The 23,435-nt window shown below is 36.5% G+C and overlaps 1 protein-coding gene and 1 pseudogene across 3 annotated transcripts in view; one reads left to right on the forward strand and one right to left on the reverse strand.

Moving 5' to 3' along the window:
- Nucleotides 1-12,937, reverse strand: part of LOC105756083 (atherin-like) — a 16,404-nt pseudogene extending 3,467 nt beyond the window's left edge.
- The window catches only part of RALGPS2 (Ral GEF with PH domain and SH3 binding motif 2), a 167,249-nt gene that overhangs the window by 3,687 nt on the left and 140,127 nt on the right, over nt 1-23,435 (forward strand). The gene's annotated exons all lie outside the window — the stretch shown is intronic.

Consider the following 23,435-nt stretch of genomic DNA (forward strand, 5'->3'; position numbering starts at 1 on the left):
TTATTGCATAAAACATACACAGCTTGTTTTGTCAGATAAAATTTAAACTTATTATTTTTTCTGAGAGTATTGCTTTTTTTATTGCATAAAACATATGCAGCTTGAGTTTATTTTTAATGGTACAAGTGTTTCAAGAATAAGATGTATTAAAATCCATCTTTTTGAATATGTGGTTTTTATTGTGTAACGACTGTATTTGGAATAAAATCATTTTAATCTGAATACTTTTTTTAGTTACTCAGTTTTCAATGAAAAGATAATTCAAATAGCTTGAAACTGTCTCAGCCTAAGTGAGGTTCCTTGTCTGGGAAAATTAATGTGTTGCATTACCTATAAATTGTTTCTTTAAATGTGTGTTGTTCTCATTAGTTGCTCTCAAATAAGAGAACTGAAGATTAGATGTGATAAATTTTGGAACTTGGAGTGATCCAGAATCTTTCTGGCTTGAGCTTTTGATTTAGAAAAACTTTTAACTACATAATAGGAATAAAACCCTGGAATATGAAATGTTTAACCTGTTCTGTGAAAAAGGAGCCTTGGTGGCACAGTGGTTAAGTGCTTGGCTACTAAGAGAAAGGTGGGCAGTTCAAACTCACCAGCTGCTGTGCGGGAGAAAGATGTGGCAGTCTGCTTCCATAAAGAGTACAGCCTTGGAAACCCTGTGTGGCAGTTCTCCTCTGTCCCGTAGGATCACTATGAGTCATAATTGACTCGAAGGCAATGGGTTTGGGTTTGGGTGTTCTGTGAAAAGAAGTTTGAATATAAATTTACCCAGTCACTTTAATAAGTAATGGCTAGTTAACCAAAAAAACAAACAAACCAAACCCATTGCTGTCCAGTCGATTCCGACTCATAGTGACCCTATAGGACAGTAGAACTGCCCCATAGAGTTTCCAAGGAGCGTTCGAACTGCTGACCTTTTGGTTAGCAGCCGAGCTCTTAACTACTGCGCTGCCAGGGCTCCTAGTTAGTGGTATAAAGCTGTACCAAACCCGTTGCCGTCAAGTCGATTCTGACTCATAGTGACCCTATAGGACAGAGTGGAACAGCCCCATGGGGTTTCCAAGAAGCGGCTGGTGGATTTGAACTGCTGACGTTTTGGTTAGCAGTCAGTCTGTTTAACCACTGCAGGGTTTCCAAAGAGCAGCTGGTGGTTTCGAACTGCCAACCTTTTGGTTAGCAGTCAGTCTCTTTAATCACTGCGCCACCTGGGCTTCAGTTAGGGGTATGGGAACGGTATAAATAGCAGTGTTCATATGACTTAGCGCTTGAGGATGGTTGGCAGTGTATGCTACCAGAGAGGACCCTTTGGTACTGGCTTTTGAATGATACATTGCTCTGTACAGAGATTTAAAATGAAGCTCTCATCTTGACCTGATTTATACCCTTCTGTTATTTTATGAGTTTTTTCTTAAAACAAACTTTCCTTCTTAGGCTGATTTTGTAGGTAGAGATGCATCTTTGTAGTAATAACCTAAGATGATGCTAAGAACCTTCGTTTGAACGATTGGCTCCCAATGTTTATCAATTTCAGGACTTTTTTTAATACTGAGAAGTTGGTTCTTGGAGAGGCTTTTTTTGAAAATTCTACCTAAATAACATCCCCATCTTATTCTGTGCCCTTACATTGCTTTATTTTTCTTCATAGCATTCATTTATCTGCATAATAAAAACCAGTTGCCTTCGAATTGATTGCGACTCAGGCGACCCCATGTGTGTCAGAGTAGAACCGTACTCCATCGGGTTTTCAAAGCTGCCCTTTGAAATCTTCTCTCCAACTCTTTTACTTCATTATTTTTTCAGTTTGCTTTAGCTACTCTGTGATTAAGAGGAAGTTTCAGAGTCTCTTCTGACACCCATTTTGCTCTTCTTTCCTGTCTTTTAATGAACTTTCATTTTCTTCATGTGTAATGTCCTTGATGTCTTCCCTCAGTTCTTCTGGTTTTCAGTTATTGGTGTTCAGTGTGTCAAATCTGTTCTTGAGATCCTTTCAGAATTCTGTCAGGATGTATTTATGGTTGTACTTTGGCCCTCGTGGACTTGCTTTGATTTTCTTCAGCTTCAGCTTGCACTTGCTCTTGCACATGAGCAGTTGATAGCTTGTTCCTCAGTCAGCCCCTGCCTTTGTCTAGACTAATGATACTGAGCTTCTCTATCGTCTCTTTCCACAGATGTAGTTGATTTGATTCCTGTGTAGTTTATTAGGCGAGGTCCATGTTTGTAGTCGTCGATTATGTTGTTGAAAAAAAGTACTTCCAGTAAGTAAGTTGTTGGTCTTGCAGAATTCTATCATGTAATCTCCGGCATCTTTTCTATCACTAAGGCTGTATTTTCCAACTACTGATCTGTCTTCTTTGTTTTTAACTTCTACATTCCATTCACCAGGAATTATCAGTACATCCTGATGCCACGCATGTTCAATCAATTTCGGACTGCAGCAGTTTGTAATAATCTTCAATTTTATCTTGTTTGGCATTTGTGATGAAGGCAGAGTATTATGATGAAATGTACAAGGGTCTGGAGTTAGAAAACCAAAAGGAAAGAACACAACCAGCATTTCTCAAGATGAAACAACTGAAGAGAAAATTCAAGCCTTCACGTGCAATACTGAAGGATTGTATGGGTAAAATGAATGACACAGGAAACATCAAAAGAAGATGGAAGGAATACACATAGTCGTTGTACTAAAAAGAATTAGTTGATGCTCAGCCATTTCAGGAGGTAGCATATGATCAAGAGCCACTGGTACTGAAGGAAGAAGTTCAAGCTTCAATGAAGGCATTGGTGAAAAACAAAGTTCCAGGAATTGATGGAATACTGTTTGAGATACTTCAACAAACGGATGCGACACTAGACGTGCTTATTTGTCGATGTCAAGAAATTTGGAAGATAGCTACCTGGCCATCTCACTGGAAGAGATCCATATTTGTGCTCATTCCAAAGAAAGTTGATCAAACAGAATGCACAAATATCAAACAGTATTATTAATATCACATGCTAGCAAAATTCTGAAGATAATTAAAAAATGACTGCAACTGTACATTGACAGGGAACTACTAGAAGTTCAAGCTGGGTTCAGAAGAGTACTTGGAATGAGGGATATCATTGCTGATGTCAGGTGGATGTTGGCTGAAAACAGAGACTACCATAAAGATGTTTACCTGTGATTTATCAACTATGTGAGGGCATTTGACTGTGTGGATCATAACAAATTATGGATAACATTGCAAAGAAAGGGAATTTCAGAACACTTAATTGTGGTCCTATGGAACCTGTACATACATCAAGAGGCAGTTGTTTGAACAGAAGAGGGGGATACTGCCTGGTTTAAAATCTGAAAAGATGTCTAGCAGGGTTGTATCTTTTTTCACTTATTCAATCTGTATGCTGAACAAATGATTTGTGAAGCTGGACTACATGAAGAACACAACATCAGAATTAGAGAAAGACTCGTTAACAAGCTGTTACATACAGACAACACAACCTTCCTTACCAAAAATGAAGATGACTTAAAACACTGATGAAGATCAAAGACTACAGCCTTCAGTGCGGATTATAACTGAACATAAAGAAAAAGAAATCTTCACAACTGGACTAGTAAGCAACATCATGATAAATGGAGAAAATATTGAAGTTGTCAAGGATTTTATTCTACTTGTATCAATCAGCAGTCAAGAAATCAAATGATACATTGCATTGGGCAAATCTGCTAAAGACCTCTTTAAGGTTTTACAAGGCAAAGATGTCACTTTGATGACTAAGGTGTGCCTGACCCAGGAAGACAGAAGAATTGATGTGTTCGAACTTGCTGTTGGCGAAGAATATTGAATATACTGTAGACTACCAGAAGAACAGACAAATCAGTCTTAAAAGAAATATAACCAAAATGTTCCTTAGAAGTGAGGATGGTGAGACTTCAGCTCACTCACTTTGGACACATCATCAGGAAAGACCAATCGCTAGCAAAGGACATCATGTTTGGTAATGTAGAAGGCCAGTGAAAATGAGGGAAACCCTCAATGAGATGGATTGACACAATGGCCACAACAATGAACTCAAGCATACCAGTGATCATGAAGAACCTCTCGTTCTGTTATACATGAGATTGCCATGAGTCCGAGCTGACTCAGTGGCAACTAACAGCAACAACAATGGGGAAGCAAAGTCATCAGCTGAGAGTGCAGAAGAATGTGTTGGAGGTTTGAAGAGAGAAGAAAAGATAGAGTCATCTGTCAAAGAATGGGAAGTGAAGAGAATAGAATGAAAAGGGATGGGTTAGGATAGGGAAGTATGAATGCCAGGAAGTATGTAGGACTCACTTGAGATTGGTGATTCTGGATTTCATGTTTCTGACTTTTAGGTATGATGTCTTACTCTATGTTTTTGATAACTTTAAAAGTTTAAGAACACTCCAATCTTAGTTTTCCAAGACTTTAAAAAGATATCATAAATAAGTGCTGAGTTTTATCCAGTGCTTTTTCCATATCAGTGGAGATGATCATAGATATTTTCTCCTTTAATCTGCTAATAGGATTGTATTACATTAATATATTATTACCTGTTGAACCATCTTTGAATTCCTGGGTAAAAACCCTGCTTAACCATGATACATTTCCCTCCCTGCCCCCCCCCCCACCACACACTGCTGAGTTTGATTTGCTCATGGTTTATTTAGAGTTTTTTAAGTCTGCATTTATCAGTGAGGTTTACACACACACACACACACACAAATGTATGTATGTTTATATATATCTTGGTTTCAAAGTTATACTGGCCTCATAACCTGAGTTGTGAAGCTTTTCTTTTTCTATTCTTTGAAATAGTTTTATAGCATAGGGATTATCTGTTCCTTGAAGGAATCATAGATGTGATATGAAAGATAATAAAGTTTCTAGAAGAAAACATGGAAAAATATCTACATGATCCTGCAGTAGACAAAGATCTTTTTTAAATGGGACACAAGAAGTGCTAACCTAAAAATAAAAGATGGATAAATTGTCACTCATTAAATAAGAACTTCTTTTTGTCCAAGGATTCTGTTGAGTGAAAAGACAAGTGACACACTAGGAAAAGGTATTTGCAATGCTTATATCTGACAGAGGACTTCTATCCAGAGTATAAAGAAATCTTAAGATCAATAAAATAAAAATACAGGCAATTCAGTTTTAAAACAGATGAGCAAAAGACTGGAACAGGTAAACACAAAAAAATCTCTATGGCCAAGGTGAAAAGATACTCAAACATAATTGTCAGAACTGAAAATTATAATGTGATACCACTACCCACCCATCAGAATAGCGTTAATGAAAAATCTGAACTTTATTGAATTATATTTCAAAACCCATATCTGCATGCGTGTGAGTGTATATGTGGTCTTGTAAATGTGAAAAAATTGTTTCACATCACATGTTTACAAGAATGTACAGCAGTTAGAATGCTTATACATTTCTAATGGGTCTCAAAATTGGTAAAACCATTTATTTTGGAAAATTCTTTGGTAGCATATTCTAAGGCTAATATGTATGTGGTCTATGAACCAACAGTTTCACTTCTGGTTGAAATCAGTGTATTTGTACATCAAAAGACTTGTTAATTAGAAGAAAACAAAGGAAACTCTTCGTGATCTTGTAATTGGTAAAGGATTCTTAGTATGACACTAAAAGCACAAGCAACAAAAGAAAATATAGATAAATTGAACTTCATCAAAATTAAAAACTTTTGTGCATCAAAGAACACCATCAAAAAAGCAAAAAGAAAACCCACAGACTGGGAGAAAATATTTGCAAATCATATATCTGAAAGGAACTTGTATCCAGAATATATATAGCTCTTACAACTTAATGGGAAAAAGATAACCCAAAGAAGGTATATAGATATACAGATGGCCAATAAGTACATGAAAAGATGCTCGGCATTATTAGTCAGTAGGAAAATGCACATCAAAACACAGTAAGATACCACTGTACGCCCACTAGGATGACCAGAATAAAAAAAGTCACATAAGTGTTGGTGAAGATGTGGAGAAGTTGGAACTCTCATACACCACTGGTGAGAATGTAAAATGATGCAGCTTCACAGTCTGGCAGTACCTCAAATGGTTAAACATAGAGCTACCACATGACCCCGCAATTTTGGTATATGCCTAAGAGAAATGAAAATGTATGTCCGTACAAAAACTTGTATATGAATGTTTATAGCAGTATTACACCTTTTCACTTACTATCTTGTTATCCAACATTTTGCATTTACAGCAATAGTAAAAAATCTACTATCCGACTATTTTGTGCATTAACAATTACATCTGGCAGAAACGAACACCGAGGTGTGAAGGAGAGTAATGCAGACTTTGATGGTTAAGATTATGTGTCTACTTGGCTGGGCCATGATTCTCAGTGGTTTAGCAGTTATGTAGTGATGTAATTTGGCAGTTATATAATGATGTGTAGTCATCCTCCATTTTGTGATCTGATGTGGTCATCCTCCATTTTCACATAATGTCAGTTTTGCATAATGACCTGGTCTTCAGAACTAACCATGTCGATAAGTGAGGAGGAAGGTATTCATAAAAGCCAAAAAATGGTAATAACTCAAATGTCCATCATCAACTGGTGAGTGGATAAGATGTGGTATATACATACAATGGAATATTATTTGGCCATATGAAAGAATGAAGTACATGCTACAATGTGGATGAATTTGTAAACATTATGCTAAGTGAAAGAAATCAGTCAAGAAGGCCACATATTATGAGATTTCATTCATAGGAAATTTCCACATCGTGGAAATCTATTGAGACAGAAAGTAGATTAGTGGTTGCCTAGGGTTTTGAGGGTAGTGGTGGTGGTTGAGGGGGTGATAGCTAAAGTTTCTTTTTGAGGTGATGAAACACTTCTAGAATTGACTGTGGTGATGCTTGCACATATTTGTGAATGCACTGAAAACAGTTGAATTGTACACGTTAAATGGATGAATTATATGGTATGCAAATTATATCTTAATAAAGCCATTACAAAAGATGAAGACAAAGAAAAATCAGTGAATTTTTTTTAGAAAGGCAGGATGCAGAGGAGTAGATAAAATATCCCACTTTTGTAAAGCAAACAACAAAAACGCTATATCTGCATGCGTATGAGTGTGTAACTGATCCTGTAAAAGTGAAAAATATTTCACACCAAATGTAAACATTTGCTATCTGGTTGGGCTGAAATGGGGAGATGGGGAGAAAGAAGGGAGAAAATAAACAGAAAAAAGGAAGAAGTTAATTTAGAAAAAACAGCATGTTTAACATTACCTTGTTTATGTAAAATGAAAATGTTAATGGTAGTTGTCTACGTGGTGGGATATCATATTTTTCTTTTTACACTTTTCTGAGTTGTTTGGCCCTTTTTATTTTATTAATAAAATACCTAAAATGAAATTAAAAGGCAATGAAAAAGTTATGAAACCTGCAAAAGCTGACAGGCAAACATTTAAAAAAAAAAAAAAGACGTACAAGAACGTCCGTAGCAGCTTTTTCCATGATAACTCCCAACTGGAAGCAACCCAAATGTCCATCAACAGAATGGATAAGTAATTTGTGGTATAACCTTAGAGTGAAACACTATACAGCAGGGAAGAAGAAAAACCCCTTACGCTCAGCAGTCATGGGTGAATATCACAGATACCACGTTGAGCAAAAGAAGACAGGCACAAAAGAGTATATAATATTCGATTCCATTTATGTTTCGTTAAGATAAAGGTCAGACTCATGTATGTTAATAGAAGTCAGAATAGCGTTTAATTTTGAGGCTGTGACTAGAGAATGATAGGGGCAAGAGGGGCCTCCCAGAATGTTGGAGATGTTCTGTCTCCTCATTTGAGATTATGTGGTTGTTTACGTATGTAAAAATTCATCTAACAATATACCTTAGATACATTCGCATTGTAGTATGTATGCATATCTCAATAAAAAAAAGTAAAATCAAACCACAAAAGAAGAAAGGGGGAAAAAAAAAACCAAGCAAAAACCATGGTGTTCATATAAAAGAGCCTTTGTATACTTCCAGGGATGCTTATATGGTGTTCAAAGACAGTTTCTATCGTCATTTTTAATGGTTGCATTGTAGCACGTATGGATGTATTATAACTTATTTAAACAGTATTTTGATGGACATTTAGGTTGTTTCTAACCTTTCCATAATATAAGCATTAATAGAGTTAACATTTTTTTAAATAGATCTTCTTGTACTTTTCTAATTATTTCCTTTTGATGAATTCCTAAAAGGGGAATTGCTTGTTTGAAGATTAAGTACATTTGCATCTGTGGTGTACAAGTATTTGTTTGTCTATACCTTCACTAACTTGGTGATTAGCTTTAAAAACATATATATTATTCTGATATGTAATAAAAGCTCTCTAATTGTTTTAATTTACAATGAAGTTTATACTTCCATGTGTTTAGACGTTTATCGAACATTCTCTAATTTCCTCTTCATATCCTTTACCCATTTATTGCTCAGTCTTTTAAAATTCTTTTAATAAAATAAATCAGATACACAAAAGTATATAAAGAATAATACAATAACCCCTAACTTATAAAAGGGAACAACTCATGCAGTTGAAGCGCCCCCCATTAGTTAACATTAATAATATTTAAGAGTGCTTTATGAATCTTATTCTTTGTCATTTGTTCTAGATACTTTTACCTGTTTTATCTTTTGTCACCTAACTTGCTGTATTTTGTTGGCCTCAATTGTAGGATACACTATTTTTTTAATTGTAGCAACTTCATATGTATATGCCATATATATAATTCACCCATTTAAACTGTAAAATTTAATAGTTTTTAGTATATTCACAGTCATGCAACCATCACCACAATTAATTTCAGAATATTTTCATTATCTTTCAAAAAGAAACTCCCTACCAGTTGCCTTTCAGCTGGTAGTCAAGCACTTAACTGTTTGCGCCATCCAGGGACTACGGGGTTATTGATATTTACTACTTTTGTCTCTGAGCAGAATTGGAAATGACAGACAACAGCGGGTTTTCCTTTTCTCAACTGTAGCACTGTTTATATAGCATGGCACACCTTGACTTAACAGTAGCTGGATCTGTGACCCATGTCATGTGTGACACTGTATATTATATGATCTCTTGGTAACGACCAACACCATTTGTATTTATAACTGCTTAATTACTATGATTAAGTAAATTACCTAGAAATACCGACAAGACTTTTGAACCCCAGATCAATGGTGATAGCTGACTCAGTGTCCTAGACTTATCTTTTGTAATTCTGACCTGCCCAAGTTCCTTAGAACGAGGTCTACTTTTTCCACAGTACACTGCAGAGGAATGGACCTCAATAGCTTAGCTATGCTTTATATCATGTAGAATTGTATTGCAACTGATTGGTTCAAGAGTGGGCATTTGACCTAAGGGCTGCTTATCTGTAAGCCCACTAACAACCTAAGGTTGTCTGGTGGAAAAATTATGGTCAGTTATAGGAAACACCAATTAATTTGCCATTGAGCCATGGGAGGTGAAGCTGAAAGTATGCCTTGGTGTTTAGTCCTGTAAAACTAAAGTTTAAGGGAATGGAAGTAGGTGTAAGCAGAAGCTGTAAGTTACAGAAATGATAAAGGTGATGAGGAAGTCAGTAAAAAGAATAGGGCATACGTGCCGAGAGAAACAGATAATTCTAAGAGAAACCGTGTGACCTGAGAGAGGAAGATTCAGAGCATGAGATGGAAGATTCTGATGTCTAGCTCTGTTTTAGGTATTATTCTTCCTTCATTTTAGCACTTCTTTGCCTCCTGCCCTTCTTAAGGCTACATTCAAGCATTTTTTCCCAGGAAAGAGTGTGGCTTATGTGTCAGACTTTTGGCATTAGAAGTCTGGTTTTAGGTTTTACCAGCTCTGTCACCTTGGGCAAGTCACTTAACCTCTCCACCTCATTCTTCATCGGTAAAATAAGCATCATAATAATACCTTTCCTCATAGGTTGATTTGAGGATTAAATGAGATGACACGTGCAGAGTGTTGAAAACAATGCCACAAAAGCACATAACAAATGTTCAGTAATAGCATACATATAATGCTGTTTGGGGTAATTTGAATGAATTTCTTGCAATTAAAAGAGCCTAACTGGAGTTAATCTGCTTGCAGATCGACTCAAAGCAGCATAACCTAATGTGTTGGCTGGGTAACCAAGATTATTTTAGGTAGTGGATAGGGCATTAAAAAATACTGACTTACACAGTGAGAATAATACTAATTGCTATTTACTGAGCATTTAATAGATGCTTGGTGTTGTTTTAAGCATTTTATATGTATTAACTCTTTGGATCCTCATGATGACCTGATAAAGTAGCTACTATTGTTGTCATCATTTTAAAGAGGTAGAGACTGAGAAACAGGTTCAGCAACTTGCCCGTGATTACACAGTATGTAAGTGGCAGAGGTAGAATTTGAAACTGGTGGTCTAGTTTTAGAGTTCAGATTCTTAAACATGTATATCCTTTTTAGTTATTTACTCTTTTTTAATGAAGTTAAGAAGGAGCTCTGGGTTTGTTGCTTGCTTCTTCTAATGCTTGCTTTTCTCTCATTTTAAGAAAGAGGTAGTATACCTCAGTTCAGAGCCTTAGGTGGGCAAAATGTTATACAAGATTGTATACTATTGTAAGGCTCTTATACTATATATGAAATAGTATAATATTACTTGAAGGTAGTTTGTGGTGAGTTAAAATATGTATACTGTAAATCCTAGAGCAACCACTATAAAAGAAACAAAGAGTTATAGCCAATAAGCTAACATAGGAGATAAAATAGAATCAGAAAATGTACTCATTTAATCCAAAAGAAGGCATTAAAAAGAGTAAAAGACAACATGGGACAAGTAGAAAACAAATAGCAAGGTAATAGACTTAAACCTAACCGTATCAATAATCACATTAAATTTAAATGTTCTGAACACACCAGATAAAAGGCAGAAATTGTCAGATTAGCTAAAAAGACAAGACCCAACTATCCTGCCTATAAGAAACATTTTAAATACAAAGGCACAAATAGGTTAAAAGTAAAGGATGGAAAAAGATATACTATGCTTAACATAGTAAAAGAAAGATGGAGTGGCTATATTTAGATTAATAACAGGTTAAAGTAGATTTCAGAGCAAAGAATATTTCTGGGGATAAAGGAGGTCATTACATAATGCTAAAAAAGTCAACTAATCAAGAGGACATAACCATTCTAAATATCTGTGCTGCTAATAGCAGAATTTCAAAATACATGCAAGAAAAACTGATAGAACTTTGAGAAAAAACAGTCATATCCACAGTTTTAGTTGGAGATTTCAGTACGCGATAGGATATGGAGATAGAAAGTCACAAGGATATAGTAGATTTGAACAACAGTATCAACCAGCTTCATCTAATTAACATTTATAGAATATTCCCCTCAACAGCAGCACAATACACATTCTTCTCAATTGCACACAGAACATTTTCCATGATGGACCATATATTGGGCAATAAAACAAGTCTCAAATTTAAAAGGATTGAGATCATGCAAAGTGTGTTCTCTAATTACAATGGAATTAAATTAGAAATTATTAACAGAAACCTCTCTGGAAAAACTAATATTTGGGAACTAAATAACACAAATTTAAATAACCTATGGGTCAAAGAAGAGATCAAAGAGAAATTAGATAGTATTTTGAACTGAATAAAAATATAAACAACGTATCAGTTTGTGGGATGCCACTAAAGCATTTCTTGGTAGTTATAGCGCTAAATGCTTATATTAAAAAAGAAGATTTCAAATTACGACCTCTGATTTTACCTGGGTAGTGGAAGCAATTTACTATCGGCTGTTAACCTAAAGGTTGGTGGTTTGAACCCACCTAGTGGCTCCATAATCTTCTGTAAAGATTATAGCCTTGAAAATCCTATGGAGCAGTTCTACTCTATAACGCATGGGGTCACCATGAGCTGGGGGCCAAGTCAACAACTAACAACAATAACGACTTCTACCTTAAGGAATTAGAAAAAAACAAACAAACTGATGGTTAATGTTGTGTATCAACTTGGCTGGGACACGATTCTCAGTGGTTTGGCAGTTATGTAATGATATTATCACCTCCATGATGAGATCTGATATAATGTAATCACCTCCATGATGAGATCTACCATGAGCAGCTAGTCAGTTGAAAAGGAATTTCCTTGGGGCTGTGGCCTGCATTCAGTATATATAGACTTTCTGGCTGTCATGGATTGAATTGTGTCCACAAAAATATCTGTCAGCTTGGCTGGGTCATAATTCCCAGTATTGTATGATTGTGTACCATTTTGTAAATCTGATGTGATTTCCTTATGTGCTGTAAACTCTATCACTATGATGAGGTTATATGTGATATCCTTATGTGTTGTAAACTCTGTCACTATGATGAGGTTTAGATAGTGTCTTAATCCAGTCTCTTTTGAGATGTAAAAGAGAGAAGCGAGCAGAGACATATGGGAACCTCATACCACCAAGAAAGCAGTGCTGGGAGCAGAGCACATCCTTTGGACGTGAGGTTCCTGTGCAGAGAAGCTTTCAGACCAAGAGAAGATTGATGACATGGACTTTCCTTCAGATCTGATGGAGAAAGCGTTTCCCTGGAGCTGAAGCCCTGAATTTGGACTTGTAGCCTACTGGACTGTGAGAGAATAACCTTCTCTTTGTTGAAGCCATCCACTTGTGGTATTTCTGTTAGAGCAGCACGAGATGACTAAGACACTGGCTAAGCTCACTGGCTTTTGCTCTGCTCTTGATCTTGTACCCAGCTTGTCATCATCTGCCCCCCAGTTTTGGGGACTTGAGCCAGCACCCTGTCGTCTTACCTGCCAGTTTTAGGTTCACCAGCCCCCGCTGCTGTGTAAGTCTGGAGAAGCCTCCAGCCTGGTGCCTGAGCCATGGACTTGGGACTATCTAGGCTCTACATCTGCTTCAGCCATTTCCTTGATATGAATCAATCTCTGTCTTTCTCTGTATACATACATATGTGTGTGTGTGTGTGTGTGTGTGTGTATACATGTATATATATATATACACACACGTATGTATATGCACTTCATTGGTTCTGCTTCTGTAGAGAACCCAGCCTAAGATATAAACCAAAGTAATTAGAAGAAAGAAATGATAAAGATCAATGTGGAAGGAAATTAATGAAATATTAATAAAACCAATAGACAAAATCAATGAAACCAAAAACTGGTTCTCTTGGGAAGATCAATAAAATTGATTAAGCACTTATCAGACTGATTAGTAAAAAGAGAGAAGACACAATTACATCACTGTACATTCTACAGATATTAAAAAGATAACCAAGGACTGTTGTGAACTGTATGCCTATACATTTTACAACTGAGATGAAATGGACAAATTCCTTGAAAGATATATATTACCAAATTCTACTCAAGAAGAAAGAAGCAACCTGAATAGCCCAGTATCTATTACAGAAATTGAATTTGTGGTCAGAATCTTTCCACAAAGAAAACTCCAGGCTCAGTTGACTTTACAAGTGAGTTCTGCCAGACATTCAAGGAACAAATAATGCCATTCTACACAAATACTTCCAGATAATTGCATAGGAGAGAATACTTTCTAACTTAGACTCAGTGAAGCCAGCATTATCCTTATACCAAAACTAGACAAAGACATTAGATGATAAGAAAATTATACAGAAATATCCCACATAAATATAGATGCAGAAATCCTCAACAAATTATATCATCTCAAAAAATGCAAAAAAAAAAAAAAAGCATTTGATAATCTAATCTCTATTCTTGATAATAACCCTGAGCAAGCTAGAATTAGAAAGGAACTTCCTAACCCAATAAACGGGATGTATGAAAAACCTACAGGTGACATCATACTTAATGGTGAAAGACTGAAGGAATGCTTTTGCCTTGAGATCAAGAACAATACAAGGATGTCTGTTCTCATCACTTGTATTTCACAGTGTTACTGGAGGTTCTGGCTAGTGCAGTCAGTCAAGAAAAAAGTAAAGGGCACCCAGATTGAAAAGGAGTAAATAAAAGTGCCTTTATTCACAGACAGCATGATTGTCTATATAGGAAATCTGATGGAATCTACAAAACTGCTAGAACTAACAAGTGAGTTTGGTAAGGGTAGGACATAAAGGAACAATGTATAAATGTCAATTGTATTTTTTTTACACTAGGAATAAACAGTCAGAAATGGAAATTTAATACCATTGACAATAGCATTAACATGCGAAATACTGAAAAGTACACAGCGTTGCTGAAAGAAATTTAAAAAGACTTAGATAAATGGGGAGTTGTTCATTATTCATGGGTCAGAAGGTTCTGTGTTTTTAAGTTAACAATTTTCCCCGAATTGATTTGATGATTCAGTGCAATGCCAATCAAAATCCTACCAGGTTTTTTTTGTAGAAGTTGACAAGCTGATTCTAAATTCATGTGGAAATGCAAAGGACCTGGAATAGCCAAAACAACTTCGAAAAAGAAGAGCGAAGGTGGAAGGCTAATACTGCCTGATATCACAGTTCAGGTAATTATGTGTTATTAGTATAAAGATAGGTAGATTAGTGGAATAGAACAGTCTGGAAATAGACCAACACATATATAGACAATGGAATTTTGACAAGGCACAAAGGCAATTCAGTGGAGAAAGGATAGTGTATTCCACAGATGATGCTGGCACAATTGGATATCCATATGCAAATGAACTTGAATCTATATATCTTTGAATCATATACAAAAATTAACTCAAAATGAATCGTAAACCTAGATGTAAAACCTAAACTTATAAAATTTTTAGTCAAAAACAGAAAACCTTTGTGATCTCGGGTTAGGCAAAGAATTTTTAAGTACAACACCAAAGCATGGTCCATAAAACAACACATAGATAAAATGAACTTCATCAAAATTAAAAATATATGCTTTTCACAAGATATTGTTAACAGAGTAAAAAGACAACCCATAGAGTGAGAAAATATTTGCTAATCAAATATCTGATTAAGGACTTGTATCTAGGATATATAAGGAACTCTCAGAACTCTCAAAAGCAACAACCCAATTTTAAGAATGGACAAAAGGTTTGATAGACAGTTTATCAAAGAAGGTATACAAGTCAAAGAAGCACATGAAAAGATGCATAATATTAATCATTAGAGAAGTACAAAGTAAAATCACACTGATTTGAATGGCTAAAATAAAAATTAATTATACCAAGTGTTAACATGGATGTGAAGGAACCAGAACTCTATACACTGCTGCTGGGAATGTAAAAGGTACAGCCACTTTGAAAAACAGATTGATCATTTCTTAAAATGTGAAGCATACACGTACTAGCTATTCACCTCTGTCTTGGTCATCTAGTGCGGCTATAACAGAAATACCACAAGTGGCTGGCTTTAACAAAGAGAAATTTATTCTCTCACAGTCAGGTAGGCTAGAAGTCCAAATTCAGGGTGCCAGCTCCAGGGGAAGGCTTTCTTCTCTCTGTTGACTCTGAAGGAAGGTCCTTGTTCTCAATCTTCCTGTTGTCTAGGACCCCGTTGGGTCCAAAGAACATGTTCTGATCCCGGCGCTGCTTTCTTGGTGGTATGAGGTCCTCCTGTCTCTCTGCTTGCTTCTCTCTTTTATATCTCAAAAGAGATTGACTTAAGATACTGTCTAATCTTGTAGATCTCATCAGTCTAACTGCCGCTAATCTATCATAGTGATAAGATTTACAACATATAAGAAAATCTCATCAAATGACAGAACGGGGGACAATCACACAATATTGGGAAGCATGGCCTAACCAAGTTGACACATATTTTGGGGGGACACAGTTCAATCCATGACACCCTCCCAAGTATTTACTGAAGAGAAAAGACTTGTGTAATGTTCATAGCAGCTTTATTTGTTAATAGCCCCAAACTGGAAAAACCCGAATGTCTATCAATAGATGAATGGATAACAAATTCTGATATACTCATATTAGTTAGTAATAAGAAGGAATGAACTATTGATACACACAGAAACATGGATGAATCTCACAATAATTATGCTGAGTGGAAGAAACTAGGCACTTTGAGGGCAATGGGTATTTTCAGTATTTTGATTGCTGAAGTTTTTTTCATGGGTGTATACTATATACGTTTAATGTGTGCAGTTTTTTACATGTCAACAATATCTAAATAAAAGCTATTTTTGAAAAGCGAAAAAAATTGATACAGTAGTTAGAAAACAAAATTAAAAAATGGCTTATATAACATGCAACATTACTGTATCTTTTATATATCACTTTAAATATATACAAAGCAGAAATCATCAAGAAATAAGTGGAATTTGGAGAAGTGATTTTCAACTGAGGGTGATTTCCCCTCCCAGGGAAGTCATTGGGCAGTGTCTGGAGACATTTGATTGTCACGACTGTTGCTGAATCTAAGTGGATAGAGGCCAGAGATCTGCAAACAGCCTACAATGCACAGGATAGTCCCCCGCAACAAAGAATTAGCCAGTCTCAAATGTCAATCAGTAGCACCAAGTTACTCAACCCTGATTTAAGAGTTTCTAAGGGGTTGCTATGAGTCAGAATCGACGTGACAGCAATGGGTTTGTTTGTTTTTTTTTTAAGTCAGTATAAAAAACAAACCTGTTGCCATCCAGTTGATTCTGACTCATGGTGACCCCATGTGTTACAGAGTAGATTTGCTCCATAGGATTTTCTTGGCTGTAATCTTTACAGAAGCGGATCACCAGGCCTTTTCTTCCTCGGTACTGCCGGGTGGGCTCGGACCTCCAACCTTTAGGTTAATAGTTGAGTGCGAACTGAGTGTGCCAACCAGGGATCTAACGCCAGTATAGCTGCTTATTATTTGAATCCTTTGTTATTACACGTCCCTGTGATGAACATGTTATTAGCTAAACAAAAACCTTTGTTGAAAATTGTGTTTTAGGCGTTTGGGAATATGTGGATGATGTGTATGAGACTCTTTGATTCCTGAGATCATTGTTTTCCAAGTAGAGCACACAGCCTTCCTTTGCATATTGCTTCCATCTATTTGTACTTAAGAGGTGCTTTCTGAAGTGGAATCTATCCCTGTTTTTGTTCTAGACCAAGGATGTTTTTTGTCCTAGACCAGGGATTGGCAAATTTTCTGTAAAGGCCCAGGCAGTCAATACTTTCGGCTTTGCAGGCCATACAGTCTCTGTTGAATTATTCAGCTTTGCTTTGTAGTTGCTGTTGGGTCGATTCCAACTCATAGAGAACGTATAGGACAGAGTAGAACTGCCCCATAGGGTTTCCAAGCAACAATAGACAATACATAAACAAATGAAAGCAACCGTAGACAGTACACAAACAAATGAGTGTGGCTGTGTTCCAGTAAAACTTTATTTGCAAAAACAGGGCCACATTTAGTTTATAGGCCATAGTTTGCTAATCCCTGTTTCTAAACCATTAGTATTTCCTCTTGGGGACCGTTGGCATTTTCTGGTTAGTTCCCCAGTGGTGACTGGTTGTGCAGATGGAGGAAGGTGGAACCTTTTCATTTGAAGCTGCTCTGCTGTGTTTAATGGCTTTTACTTACAATGGTGTGGAATTAGTGAATGGCATGAACTTTAACTGAGAAGTAGAATAAGGCATCCCTATCTCTCTTCTCTCACAACCCACATACAGGTGGTTGATAACTTCTAGCAAGTTTACCTTTGAAAAGTCTCTGGAATTAGTTATTTTGTGTATTTATAATCCCTTGACTGGAGTAGTGCAATAACCTCCTTATTGCTGTCTGTGCTTTTAAGCTTCTCTCTCAAATCCATCAGCCTCCACAAATGTTGCCAAAGTTACCTTCCTAAAATAAAAAAATATGGCATGCATCCCTGCCTGTAATTATACAGTGACTCAGGTCACCCAGAACAGAGGTTCTTAACCACTTTTTGTTCCTGAGTTCCTTTGATAGCTGTAGATCCAGGAACATTTATTATTTGCGTGTGTTCCTGCACACAGTTTTCTTACACTTTTGGGGAGTTGGGCAGTTTGTGGCCCTGGAGTTTCATTCATGGTCTCTTAGTTAAGAAATCTTGCTTTAGAGAATAAAGCGCATGTTTCTTCCCATGCTGCTGTAAGTGCTTCACGATCTGGCTTTAGTCTGTCTTTGCAGTTTATCCACCATGTTCTCAAACATGATCACACACACGCACGCACACACGCGCACGCAGACAAACCCTTACACACCCTTGTGCTTTATCTGCAAAGAATAACCAACATTTTCCTGTCATGCCAATTTCTCCTATTTCCGTCTTTGCAAGTGTTATTTCCTCTTGCCAAGAATGCCCTTAACACTTCTCTCCATCTGTGCAGTTCCTACTCGTTAAGACTCATCTCAAATACCAAATTCTCGGTGAAGACTTTCCTGACATCTCTGCCTTGGCAGTAATAAATAAATATGAAGGAATTCTAGCAAATGAGATACGGAGGGAAGCCTTCCCTTTTTTTGGTGGGGAGTGAGTGAGTACAGAGGATAGAGGGAGGAAGCTTCTAAGAAATATTTCTTTGCTTTTAACCTCTCTGAGCTCCAGTTTGCTGATAAGCTGAATGTAATAGTATTTATCTTATAGGGCTTCTAGAATAAATGAAAAACAGTGTTCCAGTCTTTCACATCTCAATATTTATGCAAGAAATTCCCTTCTCCTGATTATTGGGTGGCCCCAGGAACTTAGGCAGGAGTAAAAGCAATTTCAGAGATCTAGTATTCTCAGTTCTTAATCAAATGTTCTGATGGAAAATTATGCTGTTAATTTACTAAAACATTTCTTGAAATCTTTCTGCAGAAATTACTTTAAGGTGTGTGTTTAAACTACAAGTCACTATGCAAATGTTTCTGTTTTTCTAGGTGTTGCTACTTTTAAAAGGCCAGTGAGATCTTTAGCGTTAGAGTACATGATGCTTTTTTTTTTTGACTAGTCAGTTGCTGGTAGAATAGATCCCTGGCTTTCAACAAATTAATGCTTGTGGTTGTCACTATTCCATGAATGACTCAGAGGGCACATGCCATATGATAGGTAATTTGTACTTCTGTTGAGCATAGGTTTGGACCTACCAAACTTGGACTCAGTAGCCACATTGTAATGTGATTTGTTATTCTCTACATTCTCAACATTTTGTATAGTAATTTTTGTTGCTAGTGCTATGTTTCTACTGTGGGAGCCAACTCCTAGTGTTGGTTACCAAAGAGAAGCAAAAAGAAATAGGTCTAAAAAGAGCAATTTTGGAAAATTAAAGAGTCAAGTGTAGGATTCTGTGATGGCTTAAATTCATGATGTGAATGAGTCTGCTTTGCAGTTTGTAAGGTAATGTGAATAAGTATAAACTGAGTATTTTCCGAGTTATTAAAGGTCTTTAAGAATTAAAAAAATTAGTTATGCTTTACTGTATTATATGCCATAGCACTATTCTCAAATTTGGGGATCTCCCAGGGTGTCTTGGAACAGTAAATCCCTATAAACATTGAGGATCTATTGTACCTGAAGTCATTGCATAGGTGTCCATTTATTGAGACGTGTGAATTCAGTGGGAATGAATAATGTGGGGTCTGCCTTTTTCTCTGTATGTGTATCTGTATACACACACAGATGCTTCTGAATGAAACTTGTAACATCATATAATAGTACATTTGTAAGGATTCTGCCTTTTTCATTGTCTATGTCCAGGCTTTTCTTTTTACTGTGATAAGCATTCCCTTTTATAATGTAACTCTTCCTGCTTCTCCACTCAGTTCCTGATACTTCCCATCTCTTACATTTTGCCGTCTAACTGTACTGTACTCAACTATTGACAGTTCCCTGAATATGACAAAAGATTTCACCATTGCCAGCCTTTGTACATCCTGTTTCCTTTGTCACCGTGATTACCTAATGACCTTCTATTAGACATAAAGGGGGAAAGAGACTAGATATTTCACTCTGTCACGGATTGAGTTGTTTCCCCCCAGAGTATGTGTCTACTTGGCTAGGCCATGATTCCCAGTATTGTGTGGTTGTCCTTCGTTTTGTGATCTGATGTTATTATACTTTGTATTGTAAATCCTACCCTCTAACAAACCCTGGTGGCATAGTGGTTAAGAGCTATGGCCGCTAACCAAAAGGTCAGCAGTTTGAATCCACTAGGTGCTCCTTGGAAACCCTATGGGGCAGTTCTACTCTGACCTGTCAGTTCACTATGAATCAGAATCAATTTGTTGGTAAAGGGTTTGGTTTTGGTTTTTTTATGATATTAATGAGGCAGGATTAGAGGCAGTTATGTTATTGAGGCAGGACACAATCTACAGGATTAGGTTGTATCTTGAGTTGATCTCTTTTGAGATATGAGAGACAGAAGTGAACAGAGAGTGGGGAGGGACCTCATTACCACCAAGCAAGAAGAACCAGGAGCAGAGCACATCCTTTGGACCCAGAGTCCCTGTGCTGAGAAGCTCCTAGACCCAGAGGAAGATTGATGACAGGGACCTTCCCCCAGAACTGACATAGAGAGAGAGCCTTCCCCTGGAGCTGGTACCCTGAATTTGGACTTCTAGCTTCCTAAGCTGTGACAGAATACACTTCTGTGTGTCGAAGCCATCCACTTGTGGTATTTCTGTTATAACAGCACTAGATAACTAAGATATACTCCCTCCATCCCCTCATTTTTACAGTATTTATTATTCAAGGAAGGGTTGGTAGGCAGAGAGTAGTTTGACATTATAGAAAGTGCCAAGGATTAGAAAACAGAAGACTTGTCTGTAAGGTCTAACTCTGCCATTAACTAGTTACGTGAGCTTGGCCAGGTCACATGACCTCAGAGCATTGGATTGGTGATGCCTTCTTTAAAATCAAGGGGTTGGAATAAAGCAGGTTGTTAGCAAACTTCTTTACTTCCCTTTTTCTTCCTTCCCCTTCTTTCATTCTTTTATATTCTAAGGATATAATGCTTTCCCATCAGTTTACAGTAAATTATTATAGCATGATTCCCTGTGGAGGCTGGAGGGTGGGGCATGTCCTGAGATGAGGGAGGCAAGTATTAAAATAGGGAAAGACCTGGGAATTTGAAATGTACCCCAAGTTGAAATCTCCAGAATACCTCCCATTTCTTAAATAATATTTATCTGTAGTATACTTTTTATTAGCACAAGGCGAAAATATTTGTGGATATATGTAGCTTAGTTACAAAAAGGATTGTTCATGAGTCCATTTTAAGTCTTTAAGGCCAAAGTGACACCAAACAAGTGACCACTACCGCCATCTGTTGGTGGAAAGAGTTGCTGTTTTTATTGTTTATGTAGCTGTCTTAGTTACTGTGAAATTTTGCAGGTTAAAGGCTTTTGAGTGTTGTAGAATTCAGGAAAATTTACAGGTTCCCCCTGCCCCTGTTTTAGTTTTTGTTTTTTTTTTAATTTAAACTAACAAAGTTATAAGAATAGTAGAGAACTCCTATATATCCTCTACACAGATTTACCAGTTCTTAACATTTTTCTACATTTGCTCTTATCATTCTCTTTCTCTTTCTCACACACGTTATTTTTTCCTGAAACATTTGAGATTAGTTTGTATACCTCATACTCCTTTATCTCGTAAACCTTCAGTTGTATTAAGAACAAAGGTGTTCTTTTATGTAATCATAATACAGTTATCAGATTCAGAGAATTAATACAATACTTTAATCTACAATCTGTGTTCCAATTTTGTGAATTGTCTCAGTAGTATCTTTTATAGTATTTCCTGTCCTCCAATACAGGATCTGTAGTTGTCATGTCTCTTGAATTCCCTTTAGTTTGTAATGGTTCCTCAGCCTTTCGTTGAGTCTCATAACGGACATTTTTGAAAAATAAATTTATAAAATGTTACTCAGTTTAGGTTTGTCAGTTTCCTTGAGATTAGATTTGGGTTATGCATTCATGACCCGACTGCTCATTGATGTTTTGTCTTTCTTAGGATGTCACATCCAGAAGCACACATGTCTGTCTGCTCTTCGTTGGTGAAATTTTGATACAGTTGGTTAAGTGGTTGACCACTTTCTCCATAGTATAGTTACTTATTTTTCTGTTGCAATTATAACCAATCTGGGAAAACACTCTTTTGGTTTTTAACTTCTTCCTAACTAAAATAATCTTTGTAGAAAATTGAAAAATATACAGGTAAGCCAAAGTTAGAAAAAAATTGACTTATAAACCTGGAGATAATAATAATAATAATGACAACAAAAAGGATTATTCCTTAAATACTGTTTGATAAATTTTATTCATTTACCAGAGTGTTGTGAACATTTTCCCATGTATCATTGAATGTTCTTCTTTGATATTTTAGTGGCTGCATAGTGTTGAGTCCCACCATTGCCAGTATTGTCAACAGAGTATTCTGTGAAGTTCAGTTTAGCCGTACATTTCAAGTTCAAGAGATTCCCCAGTAGCCGTCTTCTAGAGCTTAGGGAATCTCTTACCCCTATAGCCCTTTGGGTGTCAGTGCTATTTAATTGCCCTCTTTTCTTGTAGGCTCTGTCTTTTCTGTTCCAGCTTGAGGGAGATCTGCTGTACTGTTACTTCACCTGAAATCTTGGCTCTGACCATGCAGTCTTGATGTCTGTTTTTCCCTGTCAACACTGAACATGCTATTTTTTGGTTCCACTGTTCCAGTGGCTTAGAAGCTAATAAGTTCCTTTCTCTGACCATTTCTGGGCCCATGGTGTCACACTTTTGCCAAATACGTAGGTCTGTTTCTAATTCAGTTGGATAGTTTCCACACTTTGTTTCATTGCTAATACTGTATCAGTAGTTGGGTTTTTTTGTTTTATTGCAAGTGTGTAGTTTTATGGATTAAATGGACTTTTATGGGCTAGTCTTCTGAGTTCAGAAACCAAACAGAAAGTACACATACCCACCAAAAACAAAACCACAAAAACATTTGGAGTACAGTTTATCCTTTTGCATGGAACTTCCTTTCTGTTATCTGAATTTCTAATTAATCTGTATTCCTATTTTTGGCCAGACAGCATAGGAGATCTCAGAGCTCTTGTGTATTAGAACACTTGGCAGACTGTCTTCAGTGAACCTTTTACTCTGCTAGAGATAGAGCATAACTGCTAAAGGTATTATCTTACAGACTTTTTTTTCCCTTTACTTTTTATTATTTAGTCATTTGAAGTCTGCCTTCCCCAACAAGTTATTTCGTTTCAGGCCTTTTAAATATATGACAATCTAAGCTCCCTGTGGAGCTATGGGTCTGTTTACAAATGAGTCATCTCATTATTTATACAATTAAGTACAAATGCAACTAAATTATATCTGGAAAGAGTTATATGTAGAGTCTCTTATTGACTTAAGGCTAGTAAAACTATTTTAATTCAAGTTAATTTTTAAAGTAGCTTCATTATTTTTAAGCTTTTTTACACTTTGAGAAATAATGTCTGCC

This window comes from Trichechus manatus, unplaced genomic scaffold, assembly GCF_000243295.1.
Source record: "Trichechus manatus latirostris isolate Lorelei unplaced genomic scaffold, TriManLat1.0 scaffold00021, whole genome shotgun sequence".
NCBI classification, from domain to species: domain Eukaryota; kingdom Metazoa; phylum Chordata; class Mammalia; order Sirenia; family Trichechidae; genus Trichechus; species Trichechus manatus.